Genomic DNA, 13,370 nt, shown 5'->3' on the forward strand with positions numbered 1-13,370 from the left:
TATATTATATTATATTATATTATATTATATTATATTATATTATATTATATTATATTATATTATATCAATACACAATTTGACAGGTATTAAGAGCAATTGAAATCCGAATGTTGCAATTTTTCAGAAATTTCAGTTATTATAGCTTATTTGTTTTATTTTGGGAGAAGATATAATTTGCTACAATTTGCTAAAGTGATACAAAAGTCATTAAACTAGCGCAATTATATGTTCAGTTATTACTGATCAATATTCTTTATGAACACTTTGATCTTTTTACATTTCAGTATTTATAAACCTGTCCCCATCAGAAACCTTTCAGTATTTGGAACGTTTATAAAGCCAGCTGATCCCAATGATGGAGGTGATTCCACGGGACATTTGGTCCACAAAATGTAAGCAAACCCTGAACCCATATACGCTAGGACAGATTAGCACAGTCATTTTTGCCTTTCAAGCAGGGTGGGTCAACAGGTGCTTCGGCTGCCATATCTAAGCAAACAGAGCGAGCAACAAATCTCTCAAGAGACGACAGCTCAAGAAGATCTCAGATGACATGCCACAAGAAATCAACCTCAGAAGTCACGTATACTTCGGTATTCAGACTGTATCATCGTACACTTTAACACAACATCAAAATGTTCATATTAACGCCTCAAAATAATCGCACACGTAGTCTCTTCATGAACAAGCACATGTGCTAATCTGATACAAAACACGAAAGGATCCTGCAGCTGCTAGGCAGAGAAAGCTTCTGTCTCCGTGACTCACGTCTGCCTCCAAAATATCCCAGAGATTCCTGCGAATTCAGTTCTGAGGTGAAAATCGATACTAGTGCTGTCAGTGTGTATAAATCTCCCTCCTCCCTCTCCTCATCTCTTCATCCATCCACTGTTTTCTGTTTATCTCTGTGTTTGTTTGCTACATCTCAGCATGTCTGCCTGTGAGATCCTTCCAAGACGACCATCGTCTCAGACAACACTGCTAGTCCATCCCGTCCTCCTCTTTTCAGCAAGAGGGTTTCAATTTGCTGAGCTTTCAATAATACGGATTTGTCAGACTCCTTGAAGACAGCATTTCCAAAGCAACGGCCACACACACACACACACACACGCAGGGATCTGTCAGACATTCCCCGTGTGTAACAGGTCCTTTCTGAAATCTTCAGGCCTGTATTTAAGAGGGATTAAATAAGTCAGTCAGATCCAAATGGCTCCTCTCTGTGTGGAATGCAGACAATGAGCACCTCAAATAGTTGTAGAAAGAGTTTGGCTCACAATCGCATGCAGGGACGAGTTCTGCTCAAACTGCTGAGCCAGACACCAGCAGGACACACTAAAAGGGCGATACGCTTTTGGAGGGACAGAGAAATTGGCTGAGGGACTGCGCCGTGCGACATGCTGTGGTTATTTGGCCTCTAATGAGGAGTGATGGTTGACATACCGCCTTCTGCTTCCCTCAAGAGCGTGCTTTAAAAACACAGCTCTCAAGGTTGGAGACTCAGGGTGGCAGGTTGCAGATGACCTGTATGATGCACAAAGTTTAATGTCTAATTTTTACGTATCTGTCAGTGGAATTGCTAGTTATCATCATTCATCTTTGTGCTTACTCTAGCTGTGGGGCCATCATTATTATGGCATAAAGACAGGTAGAATCACCAGGCCCAGACAAAATCTGAATCTGATCTGAATCTGAAATTTTTCAGGCAATTGGCTTCATAATGAATATGGATCCAAGAAGAAATTTAGTTTAACATGAAAACTCTCGTTTAAGATGTAAGTTATATACCCTTTGCTTTCATGCTTGTTTTCTATTTTAAAAGCATTTATTTCAAATTTACACATTAAACAAAACATGTAACCATTAAGTAATAATATATTATAATATTATCATATCATATGAGACATTTTTTATTTTATTAAAAAAAATATATTGCTTCTCTACTTATTTTTCAAAATAATATTATTATGCAAACTACTTATGCAAATTTAATTTGTGCATCTTTTTTACCATCTTTTTTTTTTTAATATAGAACAAATCTCAAACTGATTTGATTTTTGTAGTTTTGAATTTAGCCCTTTAAAGCCTGAGGTCAAAAAGTAAAATCAATAAGATCTTTATAAATTACATAAAATACATATGAATAGCAGTTGTCACTCTTTATCTCCCAATAATATGTCTTAAGGAAGATTATATTTAAATGTTTTATTATCAATAAACTAAACAATCAATAAACTATCAATCAGACAGTATTAGGTTGTGTACAACAGGTTTTTCAGAAAAGTTTTGACCACGCTGATAATTAAGAGGCCTTAAAAATGTATTTATAGGGTTAACTTAATAGATCTGAAAAATAACTTTTGTGTCATTGACCCATTTTTGTGGCAAAATCTGTGGAATGGATTTAAACATATAATGACTTAAATATAGCTGAGAGTTTCCTACTGCACTCTTATTAGTAGGTCAAAGCATTGCTGAATTAATTTAAAATATTTCATAATCGCATACAGTGGGAAGCACCAGATCTGCATTATTTTATGATTGATAGGTTCTCAAATTGTGTATGAATTAAATCTGTGAGTTCTCTGTGTGTCTAGCGACCAATGTCCAATAATGTTGCGGCAGAAGCTGCTCGAAACAAGTGATACACTATTGCCACATCTTGCCACATATTCCCCTCAACATCATGACCCTCAGATGTCAGTAAGATGTCTTGTTTGGTTCACATCTAGTCAGGCTCAGAAACTTTCTGTCAGCATGTTGCAAAACAAGGAAAGAGTTTGACCTCAGCCAGCTGTGCCCAAAAAGCTGATGTGAGCCATATGACCAGCAGCAGAGAAAAGCAAAGCTGATGTGCTTTCATAACAGCTTCATAATGAACAAACATATGGTGCTCCTGTCAAACATTTAGAAACAGAACCTGTTCTGTTTTTTCATGTTCTATCATGCGACACAGACTCCGATATTTTCAGACATTCATTGTGACAGCCTTATTGTATTTATAGAGGCTAAGAGTGTTTACTGAGATTTTAATAAGGGTGAGAAATTAGGCTTTTAATAACAAATTGTGTCAAAGAAGTTAATTCAAAATGAATTCAAAAGTGAAATTCTAAATGATGCACCATAAATCTAATGATATATGATATGATATTAAAGACTGAAGTCAAATTAATTAAACTACACATATGTATTAACTACTAAAAATGATAAAAACACACAAAATTACTGAAACTTTAATATTTATGTATAAAGTAAATATAAAATTTAAAACTGAATATTAATAAAATACTATATAGTAACACCGATATGATATGAAACATCACATATGACAACTCGTCACATTATGGCCTGAATTTATGACTTTCTTGATATATTTCCTTAAACTGAAAGTTTGAGAGAGATTTATCTCAAGTCCCATTTCCCTTTTTTAATTCTGATATCATTAGTGGGTGGGGCATTCTCATTCTAGAGATCATCTGATTGGATAAAAATGTTTATCGTTCAGAATGAGTCACCAATATTTTAAAATGCATATAAGTGCAAAATGTGACTCAGAAAGTATTGGAACATAAAATAGCTTATATAATACAGTGGCTCTTAAGTAATAAAGTCTTTCTGTAATAAAGTCATTATAAAATACATAATGCACAGTAATACATTTGCAATAAAGCCATAATGAAACATTAATGCAGGGCTATGGATGATGTCCAGTGAAATAAACGTATCCTCACTGGTCTGTTCTTATTTTCAGTCTATAACTGACTTCAGATTTGATTGATGGATGGCATTACACCGGGTCTAAGTGAACTATAATAATCATGTGTTTCCTGTTGACGCCAGTAATTTGGGATTTAGGGCCGAGCCATAAACACAAAATGTTCTGTTGTCCCCTCTGTATGCTTTGAAACAATCAAAACACATTTCTGTTTTATTTTAATGTACATTAGTCTGAAGTTGATGAGCTGAAAATATAGCTCAATATTTTGATGCGAGTCTGCATTTGGAACATGTTGAAATAAACAAATAAGCAATTTGCAACCCCAGCAGGGTCAGAGCGAACTGAAATGTGTTCATTTTACAATTGTATTTGTATAAGTGGAATCAGCTTTCAGTGGAATTAAATGGAAGACAGTGATAGACTACAACCAGCAAAGAGTCATAGCACCCCCTAGTGACTGATGTTCATTGACCGTTTTTAAATTGAATTTATGGATTCTCTATGTGTAAATAATACTTCCCATTTAGCCTATAGATTTGAATGGTGTAGCTAGCAGATATAAGAGCAGGGCTATTAAATCAAGTGTTTGATTCATTACTAGGGATGTTGTGTGAGTTTATGTTTGTGTATATGTGTGTTCGATTGCTCTCATTGGTTCTGAAGGTCAAGAGCTTGAATGTCTTTTGAAGAGGTTCTTTCTCTTTTTGTGAAGCACTTGTACTTTTCTTCTTCACTCTCTTCATGTTATACCATGACAACAGCGTCTCAACAAGCAATGAGGATTGGCCTGCAACAGCTTGATTGTAGCACCCATAAACACTGCACTAAATACTGTATTACTTGTCAAATTAACATAAAAATTGTCATTAAGTAGTACCACTTAGATTTGATCCTCTTGTATATAATATATTCTGTATTTTATTGTATTTTTATATTTTAAATATATTTTAATTTGATGTTATTATTTTATTTTAAACTTAAGAAACAAAGAGACATTAGTTTTTTATATTGTATGTTTATTAATAAATTAATTATAATTTATGCATTTTTTTATTTATACATACATTTCTCCAAATCTGCACTGATGAAGAAACAACTTCATCTACATCTTGGATGACTTGAGGATAAATATATTTTCAGCAAATTTTTATTTTTGGGTGCACTGTTCCTTTAAGCCAATAAATACAGAAAATGTTCTAGCTGTAAATGAAAGTTTTATTCCCCCTGAGACCCAGGCATAGAACTTTGATACTGATACTGTTTTGTAATCATCACTGAAATCGAACTAATTTTCAAATTGTTTGTCGTAAAAATATATTACAGAAAAATGGGGGGTTCGGTTTTAGCAATAAATAAGTAGTAGAGTGAATTCAGGTAAATTGGGACTTTTTTTTCTATTGAGAAAACTGGACCTCTTATCCTGAACTAACCCTAAATAAATTCCATAAAACATTAATCCTGCTGGGAACCATAAAAATAGTATTGTGATTTTTTTTATGTCATTACATTGGTTGGAGCATAAGAAACAAATTGAGAAAAAAAAAAAAAAAAAATTGATATTTTATTAATATATTATTGTATGCCCTTTGTGGAGGACACCAGGGCTGGCTTCAGACCCAACAAAACTCTTTTAAAACGGAAACGGTGGTGCATTGAACACTCTGTTCTGATGGCACTAGAGTTGCAACTACGGCAGCTGAGAAGGCCATTCTTTGTGTTCCTTTTGAATTTTCAGATCCTAATGAAATCAGTATAAATACATGTTTAATCCTGAAAAAAAATGTTCATTGTTACAGACACTGCCCTTGCAATCCAGAATAAAAGAGAACATCCCAATCGAGTGAAGGGACTTGTGGATACTGTGGTTCCTAATTACTGTGATCCAACATTTGCCTCGCATTTCAGGATGAAAAGACAAGCATTTCAGGTGAAGGAAAATCCACTTCTTACCTCCGAGACTATGTTATGATCTACAGTATATTACCTTATTATTTTATTGTGAGTATTAGGCTTAGTATTATTGCTGATCACTGTTGTTGTGCTATGTTATTGTAATATTTACCATTACATAATCAAAGTTTATGAAAGTGTCACTTTGCAATACAATAGCAAAATATATAAATATGTATAGCATTTTTATGTTTCATTAATCGGTGTCTAGCACACCTTTCTATGGAAAGGATATGGACCAGAAGACATTGAAATTACTAAATGATATTTAGACAGACTTAAAGAAGTTCCAGGTCCATACTTGTGCTCTTATTATTTCAGTCATCTTGTCTTTAATGTAAATAAATGTGCAAACAATATACTTGCTCTTGTGAATTTATTTTGATGTTAATTACATTGTGCAGCTGTCTCTTTAATACTGTGTAGTTTATAAACATGTTGCTGCTGATTTGGCTGACATTTTTGACACAATCACCAAACAAGAGAAAAACCTATCTCAAACCCTGTTGCACACCGTTTCCAGGAAACATGTAGTTCAAACCGGAAACTGTAGCAAATCATTGTGCACCGGTGTGAGCTTGAACTTGCCCCAGGACTAAATCACTCAAATATAAATTAAAAAAGACAAGAAAAAGAAAAGACATTAAAAGGAAAATTATAGGCTAAAACAAAGCTTTCTTTTTAGGTTTTTAGTTTTTAGGTTTCAGTCTATTTTTAACCAAACTTTGTACGAAGATGATTCTCAACTATGTTAGGAAAGATATAACAGAATGATTTGATATTCTATTTTACTTTATGAAATATGTGCTTGAAATTTTCATAAGTTGGTGTTCTCATAGCTACATTGCATCTAATGTGCATGTAAATGTGTTCTTGGGGCAAAAACAATTATGGGAGTGTTATAATGGGAGCAATGAGTTTGGAACATTTTCATAAAAATATCTCATATTTCATAGGAATATTGATCTATAATTTATTTCCCTATTGACCCCAAACGCCCTCTACAGAAGATGTATGGAAAAGACGCCCCGTTTCATAACAAAAAATCATATTCAGATTTGAAACAGGGCGTTGAAGTGCACAAACAAACTTAATATAATCTATTTAAATAAATAAAATAAAAATAAAAACAAACTGTACTATGTAGTGCACGAGCTCGTGAACCTAAGTGACACTCCAGCGCGAGGGAAGAATCGCACTTACGTCACTGACTCAACCACTCATCCAACTTAACGCGGCTGCGAGTCAAAGCAGCTCCTCTAGTCTCGGCTCATCAGTAGTTAAAGGGTTTTCGAAAAATAAAAATTATGTAATTAATGAACATGAATCTAAAATATCTTAAACTGTGTTCCAAAGATGAACGGAGGTCTTACGGGTTTGGAACGACATGAGTTATTAATGACATAATTTTCATTTTTGGGCTCTATGGAGCAGTCCTTTAAATTCCTTAAAGGAATTTAAACTGCCCAATTCTTCCTCATTAGCTCATTCACGCGAAAAGATGCAGGTAAGGTGATGAATATATTTAAATATATCTGGGTTTCAAACTAATATTTTAAGTTAATTAGTAGATATTATAGATATGTCCTGCTTTACAGTTACACTCACTAAAAACTGTTTTAAAGATGTCAGTTACTTGTGCGTCTCTTTTCCACTAGATGGCACTATTTGAAAGCAGGAATGTCTAAGATATTTAAGGTTGTTTATTTTTTGTCAACGTTCTTTCAATATTTATTTGTGTATTTATTTACACAAATTCTAATATCGTTTGTTAATTTGTTGAATTATTTAGACTTACTTTATGTTGTATCTATCTAGAATTAGCGTTAGCAACTATGTTTTAATAATCTAACATACCTCACAACATCTGGTCACCTTTACAGAAACAAAACACTATGAAACTTATTCTCTCTCTCTCTCTCTCTCTCTCTCTCTCTCTCTCTCTCACACACACACACACACACACACACACACACACACACACACTTTCTTTCTTTCTTGTCAACTGCACAGCTGTCCAGCAGCTGGGATTTCTCCTTCATCCCTGCAGTGGGATGGAAAATGATGTCACTGATGCTGATGCTTCTGCAGCTAGTAGAAAAGTGCCATTGGTACCGATTTGTGAAGAGCTTCTTCCTGATTGAGCTCAGGAAGATGAACAGCTGGGAGAACCAATCATCATGGAGAAGAGGTGGGTCTTTTAAGTGATAAAAAAAGGGAAGTGATGTGTGGCCAAGTATGGTTACCCATACTAGGAATTTGTGCTCTGCATTTAACCCATCCAAGTGTACACACACACACTTGGTCCAACTCTCTATCCATTAGGCCACAACTGACTTTTAACTTCCCCCCTGACCAATAATCATGGGTTCATCAGGGTTAAAATATGATGGCACTGACTGAGCATCATATTTCATTTGTGTATCTGTTCCAAAGCACAGCTGGTTAACATATATGGATTTTCATCTAGTTTTTATATAATTTTTGATTTATGATGCGCACACAAATGGTTAGAATCATTTAATGCATTTCATGTAACTAAAATATGGGTTATTTTTCATGGTCCATCCAAATAAAAGCAAATCTCCAATAAAAGGTAATATACTGCTACTATTATATCTAGAGACCAGAATTACCTGTAACACCCTAAAAATCATCCACAATAGCCTAGCAGCTCCCTGTAATATAGTGGCTTCAACCTTTGTACAAAATCTAGTTGGAATTATAATTCAGAGCCACAGATATGATGCATACCACACCGCCACTCAAAACTAGATGCATCTTTTATGGATCTGTAGCACCAGAGGAATTCTAATAAGCTATTTCATGCATCACTGTTCACAGTGTGAGTCTGTCTTCTGTATGTCCTTATGCTACTGCGAACACATGAACAGTATTGATTTATGACATCTTCTGGTTTCTCTCTTTGCATGGAGTCAGCGGTCACATGTGGATCATGGATGTTAGAACTCCATGTCTGACTGACTGAAGTATGTAGTTCTGTTACCATGGTGAGCATGGAATCCAGCTCAGCCAGACAGAGCATCTGATTGGCTGGCATGCCGACATTGGTATATCATGCAGCCGACTGACTCGCCCAATGGAGACCGTGCAGCGCTGGAGCTGTTGCTATGGGAAGTCAGACAGGAATCTGTCTCATTTCTTATGGTCTGTGTGTTTTTTATGATCTGTGTGCACCGTCTCTCTGTGTTTATCAAATTTTGGTTTGCACACACCCTGAACACTGTCTTCTCTCCTTATTTGATAGGACGGCGACAGGACAGATGGGGTACGTGGGTGCTATGCACAGAAAGTCACGTAGGCAAGACCCCCTCCTCCTTTCACCCGCTGCCTCACTGCTTCATAGCTCAGTCTAAGTGCCTCAGTCTCAGTCAGAAGCTGTGGGTCTACTAAGCTGTCAAGCCGCCTTTATTTATATAGCACTTTTAACAATACATATTGTCAAAGCAGCTTTACAGTATCAAAATAGGAAAATAGTGTGTCAATGGCAGTTCATCATTGAATTCAGTGATGTCATTGTCCAGCTCAGATCAGTTTTAATAGTATATGTGCAATCAAGTAGATGATATCGCTGGAAATGAAGTGCCCCCAACTAAGCAAGCCAGAGGTGACAGCAGCAAGGAACCAAAACTCCTTTGGTGACAGAATGGAGAAAAAACCTTGTAAGAAACCAAGCTCAGTTGGTGGGGCCAGTTCTCCAGCAGGCTGATCCATGCTGCAGCAAAGTTAAAGGGTCTTCTGGTTCTGTGGTTTTGTCCCGATGGCCATCTAGGAGACAAGGTCTTCCCCGGGGATCTGTCTCTGGGGCTCCAGTGGTTGTCCTTGACTCCACTAAAATTCAGTTCTGCAGAGGTCGTCTCTAGGTGCTGATCCACCATCTTGGCTGGATATGGATCGGATCTGGTGGCTACGGTGACCTCGGAATAAGAAAGAGGCTAATATTAGAGTAGATGCCATTCTTCTTACAATGTAACAAGAACTCTGTGTGTTATTGGAAGTGTTCCCGGTTCCAGTTGATCTAATTAATGCAGCCTAGCAATCCTTCAAAGGGACACTCCACTATTTTTGCTTTTAGCTTAGCGTAGATCATTGAATCTGATTAGACTGTAAGCACCTCGTTCAAAAATGACCATAGAGTTTCTTTAAGCTTTAGTATGTCAAAGAGCAAAGCTAAGACTAGGCATCTGAAGGGTGAATCCAGCCCACGTTTCAGATTGTGTGTTCCTCCTTGCTCAACAAAGCTAAACATTACTCATTTCGCTGAGGCAGAGTGGCGCCGGTATTCGTTGGGTTCGCAGATCAATCTGATGGAGGGAATGGAGACGGGCACATCCTTATCTCCTACCTTACCCATCAGATCTGCCCAATTCCTGGGTTCTTCCCCCCGAGCATCGGGCTTGACGCTCTGCCTTTCTTTCTCCGAGGAGATTGACACGGAGGGCGTCGGCAAGCTTGTAGTTGCACAAACATATAGTTGTATAAGCAAAAGTATACAATAAACAGTGTTATGCCTAACATTATACGGGCAGCGTTAATGAGCAGCTATTTAATCTCCAAGGGGATTAATATTGTTTGTCTAAACTTGACTAAGCTATTCACGCGCTGTCGAGGCAACGCTTGTATTTTCATTACCAGACCACTGGTTGTTTAAAGTGACGTGACATTCAGCCAAGTTTGGTGACCCATACTCAGAATTCGTGCTCTGCATTTAACCCATCCGAAGTGCACACACACAGAGCAGTGAACACACACACACACACACACTGTGAACACACACCCGGAGCAGTGGGCAGCCATTTATGCTGTGGCGCCCGGGGAGCAGTTGGGGGTTCGATGCCTTGCTCAAGGGCACCTAAGTCGTGGTATTGAAGGTGGAGAGAAACTGTACATGCACTCCCCCCACCCACAATTCCTGCCGGCCCGACTCGAATTCACAACCCGAATTCACAACCCTTCGATTGGGAGTCCGACTCTCTAACCATTAGGCCACGACTTCCCTCCATTTAATAAGGAGTTTGTTCTATCACTTCAATGTGTACTTTATCACAATCCAGACCGTGTTTACTTGTCTGATTGTTGGATTGCATTAAATTCTGTGTTCCCCACTTCGGGACCAGAGGGGGAAGCAACGCTCTGTGCCAGCGACTTCCCAGCCTAATCAGAGTCGTACTTCAGGCTGGGAGGTCCACGGCCAAGAAGTCATTACGCATTTCGGTCAAGACTACAAAGGGCAGCCCCTACTGGGGTAGAGCAGTGTCCACCTCATTACACGGTGCCCATCTCACCTCAGTGCCCTCGGGAGGTGGGTCTGCCAACCCTGCCAGAGTTTCAGGGCGCAGCGGCTTCCAGCGAGCAATGCTCTCAGTTATTTCAGTTATTTTCTAGAGACTGATTCCCTTAACACATTAGTTAGTAGCGTGGAAACTACTGCCAAATGTATATCAATGGGTCCTGCGCACAATAGAAAGAGGCTATCATCGGCCATCCACCGCCAACATTCAATGGGGTTACACCGACAGTAATAGGCCCCCAGCAGGCTCTGGTGATGGAACAAGAAGTGAATACCCTATTAAGGAAGGTGGCCATCGAGGTGGTCCCTCCTCTAGAAAGGGAGTCCGGGTTTTACAGCCGGTATTTCATAGTTCCAAAGAAGGATGGGGGGTTGAGTCCGATCTTAGACTTACATCATCTAAACCTCTCAGTAAGGTCACTGAAGTTCAAAATGCTCACTGTCAAACAGGTTGTAGCTCAAATCAGATCAGAGGACTGGTTTGTCACAATAGATCTCAAAGACACATACTTCCATATATCCATCCTTCCACAACACAGGAAGCTTCTGAGGTTCGCTTTCAGGGACAAAGCCCACCAATATTGAGTACTTCCCTTCGGCCTTGCACTCTCACCCCGCACGTTCATGAAATGTGTAGATGCAACTCTGGTTCCCCTTCCATATGCAGGGCATCCGCATTCTGAATTATATCGACGATTGGTTGATTTAGCTCAATCAGAGCAGATGGCAGTTTGACATCGAGATGTCGTTCTTGCACATATGGGGGAGCTGGGTTTGAGACTGAATGCCAAGAAGAGTGTACTTTCTCCGGTTCAGAGAACCACCTATCTAGGCGTAGTGTGGGATTCGACCACGATGCAGGCACGTATGTCTCCTGCTCAGATCGAATCAACCCCTACCTCAGTCAAGAGAGTCAGAGAAGGCCAGTCATTCACTGTCAAACATTTTCAGAGACTGTTAGGGCTTATGGCAGCTGTGTCCAACGTGATACCTTTTGGCATCCTGCACATGAGACCCCTACAGTGGTGGCTCAAGACCAAGGGATTTTCCCCGAGGGGGAATCCATTACAAACTACCAAGGTCATGCGTGCCTTTGTGCCCTAGACGTGTGGAAGAAACCTTGGTTATTGAATCAGGGGCTGGTGCTTGGAGCTCTTGGTCACCGTGTAACGCTAGCGACAGACGCGTCCCTCACCGGTTGGGGTGCGATCATGAGTGGCCACCCTGCACGCGGTCTGTGGAGTGGTCGCCATCTGACATGGCATACCAGTTGTCTAGAGATGCTAGCTGTGCATCGAGCATTGAAATATTTCCTCCCAGACCAGAGAGATCACCATGTGTTGGTGCGCACCAACAACACATTGGCGATCTCTTATATCAGTCACCAGAGAGATCTACATTCGCGCCCCTTGTACAAGCTGGCACACCAGATCCTTCTGTGGTCCCAGGAATTTGTATATTCCTGGGAGATTGACTGTGGGAGCAGACCTACTGTTGAGACAGGGGCCGAGGCCCGGGGGGCTTCACCCCAAGGTGGTTAAGTAGATATGGAGAGTTTTTGGACCTCTTTGCGACTCAAGAGATATCGCAATGTCCCCTCTGTTTCTCTCTAAGTTCATCCAGCTCCTCTGGGACTGGATGCTATGGTACAGACCAGGCTGAGGCTTCATCTGTACGCCTTTCCCCCTATCCCTCTGCTCCCGGGAGTTCTGACGAGAGTACGCCGGGACGGGTCCGTCTTCTATTAGTAGAACCATTCTGGCCGGACGCAGTATGGCTCGAAAATCTGATCTCTGTACCTTGACGGCTCACCAAGTGAGATTCCGATCAGGACAGATCTACTCTCTCAGGTGCAGGGCAAAATAATTCACCCTCGCCCGGAGTTGTGGAAGTTGTGGGTGTGGCCCCTGAGGGGGCACAACTCATAGCTTCCGGTCTCTCAACCAAGGTTGTTGAGACCCCGCCCCCCCCCCCCCCCCCTCCAATCCAGAGCTCCCTCTATGAGGAAGCTGTACGCCCTCTGGTTGAAACTCTTCTCCTCATGGTGTAGAGACCGCCAGCTTGACCCTGTTAACTGTACAGTTCGGGAGTTTCTACAAGCTAGGCTCTCTGCGGGGTTAACTCACTCCACCTTAAAGGGGTACGTGGCAGCCATAGCTGCTTACCATGTCCCTTTCAACGATCAGTCAGTGGGTAGACACCCCCTAGTTACACGTTTCCTCCATGGTACACTGAGGCTGAGACCTCCAGTACGGTCCCGTATTACCCCGTGGGACTTGGTTGTGGTGTTAGAGGCTCTTTGTAAGGCTCCATTTGAGCCAATACAAGATATCTCAGATAGACATCTAACCCTTAAGACTGCCCTGTTACTGGATATTACTTCTCTAAAGAGAG

The sequence above is a fragment of the Carassius gibelio genome, chromosome A10 (assembly GCF_023724105.1).
Source record: "Carassius gibelio isolate Cgi1373 ecotype wild population from Czech Republic chromosome A10, carGib1.2-hapl.c, whole genome shotgun sequence".
NCBI classification, from domain to species: Eukaryota; Metazoa; Chordata; class Actinopteri; order Cypriniformes; family Cyprinidae; genus Carassius; species Carassius gibelio.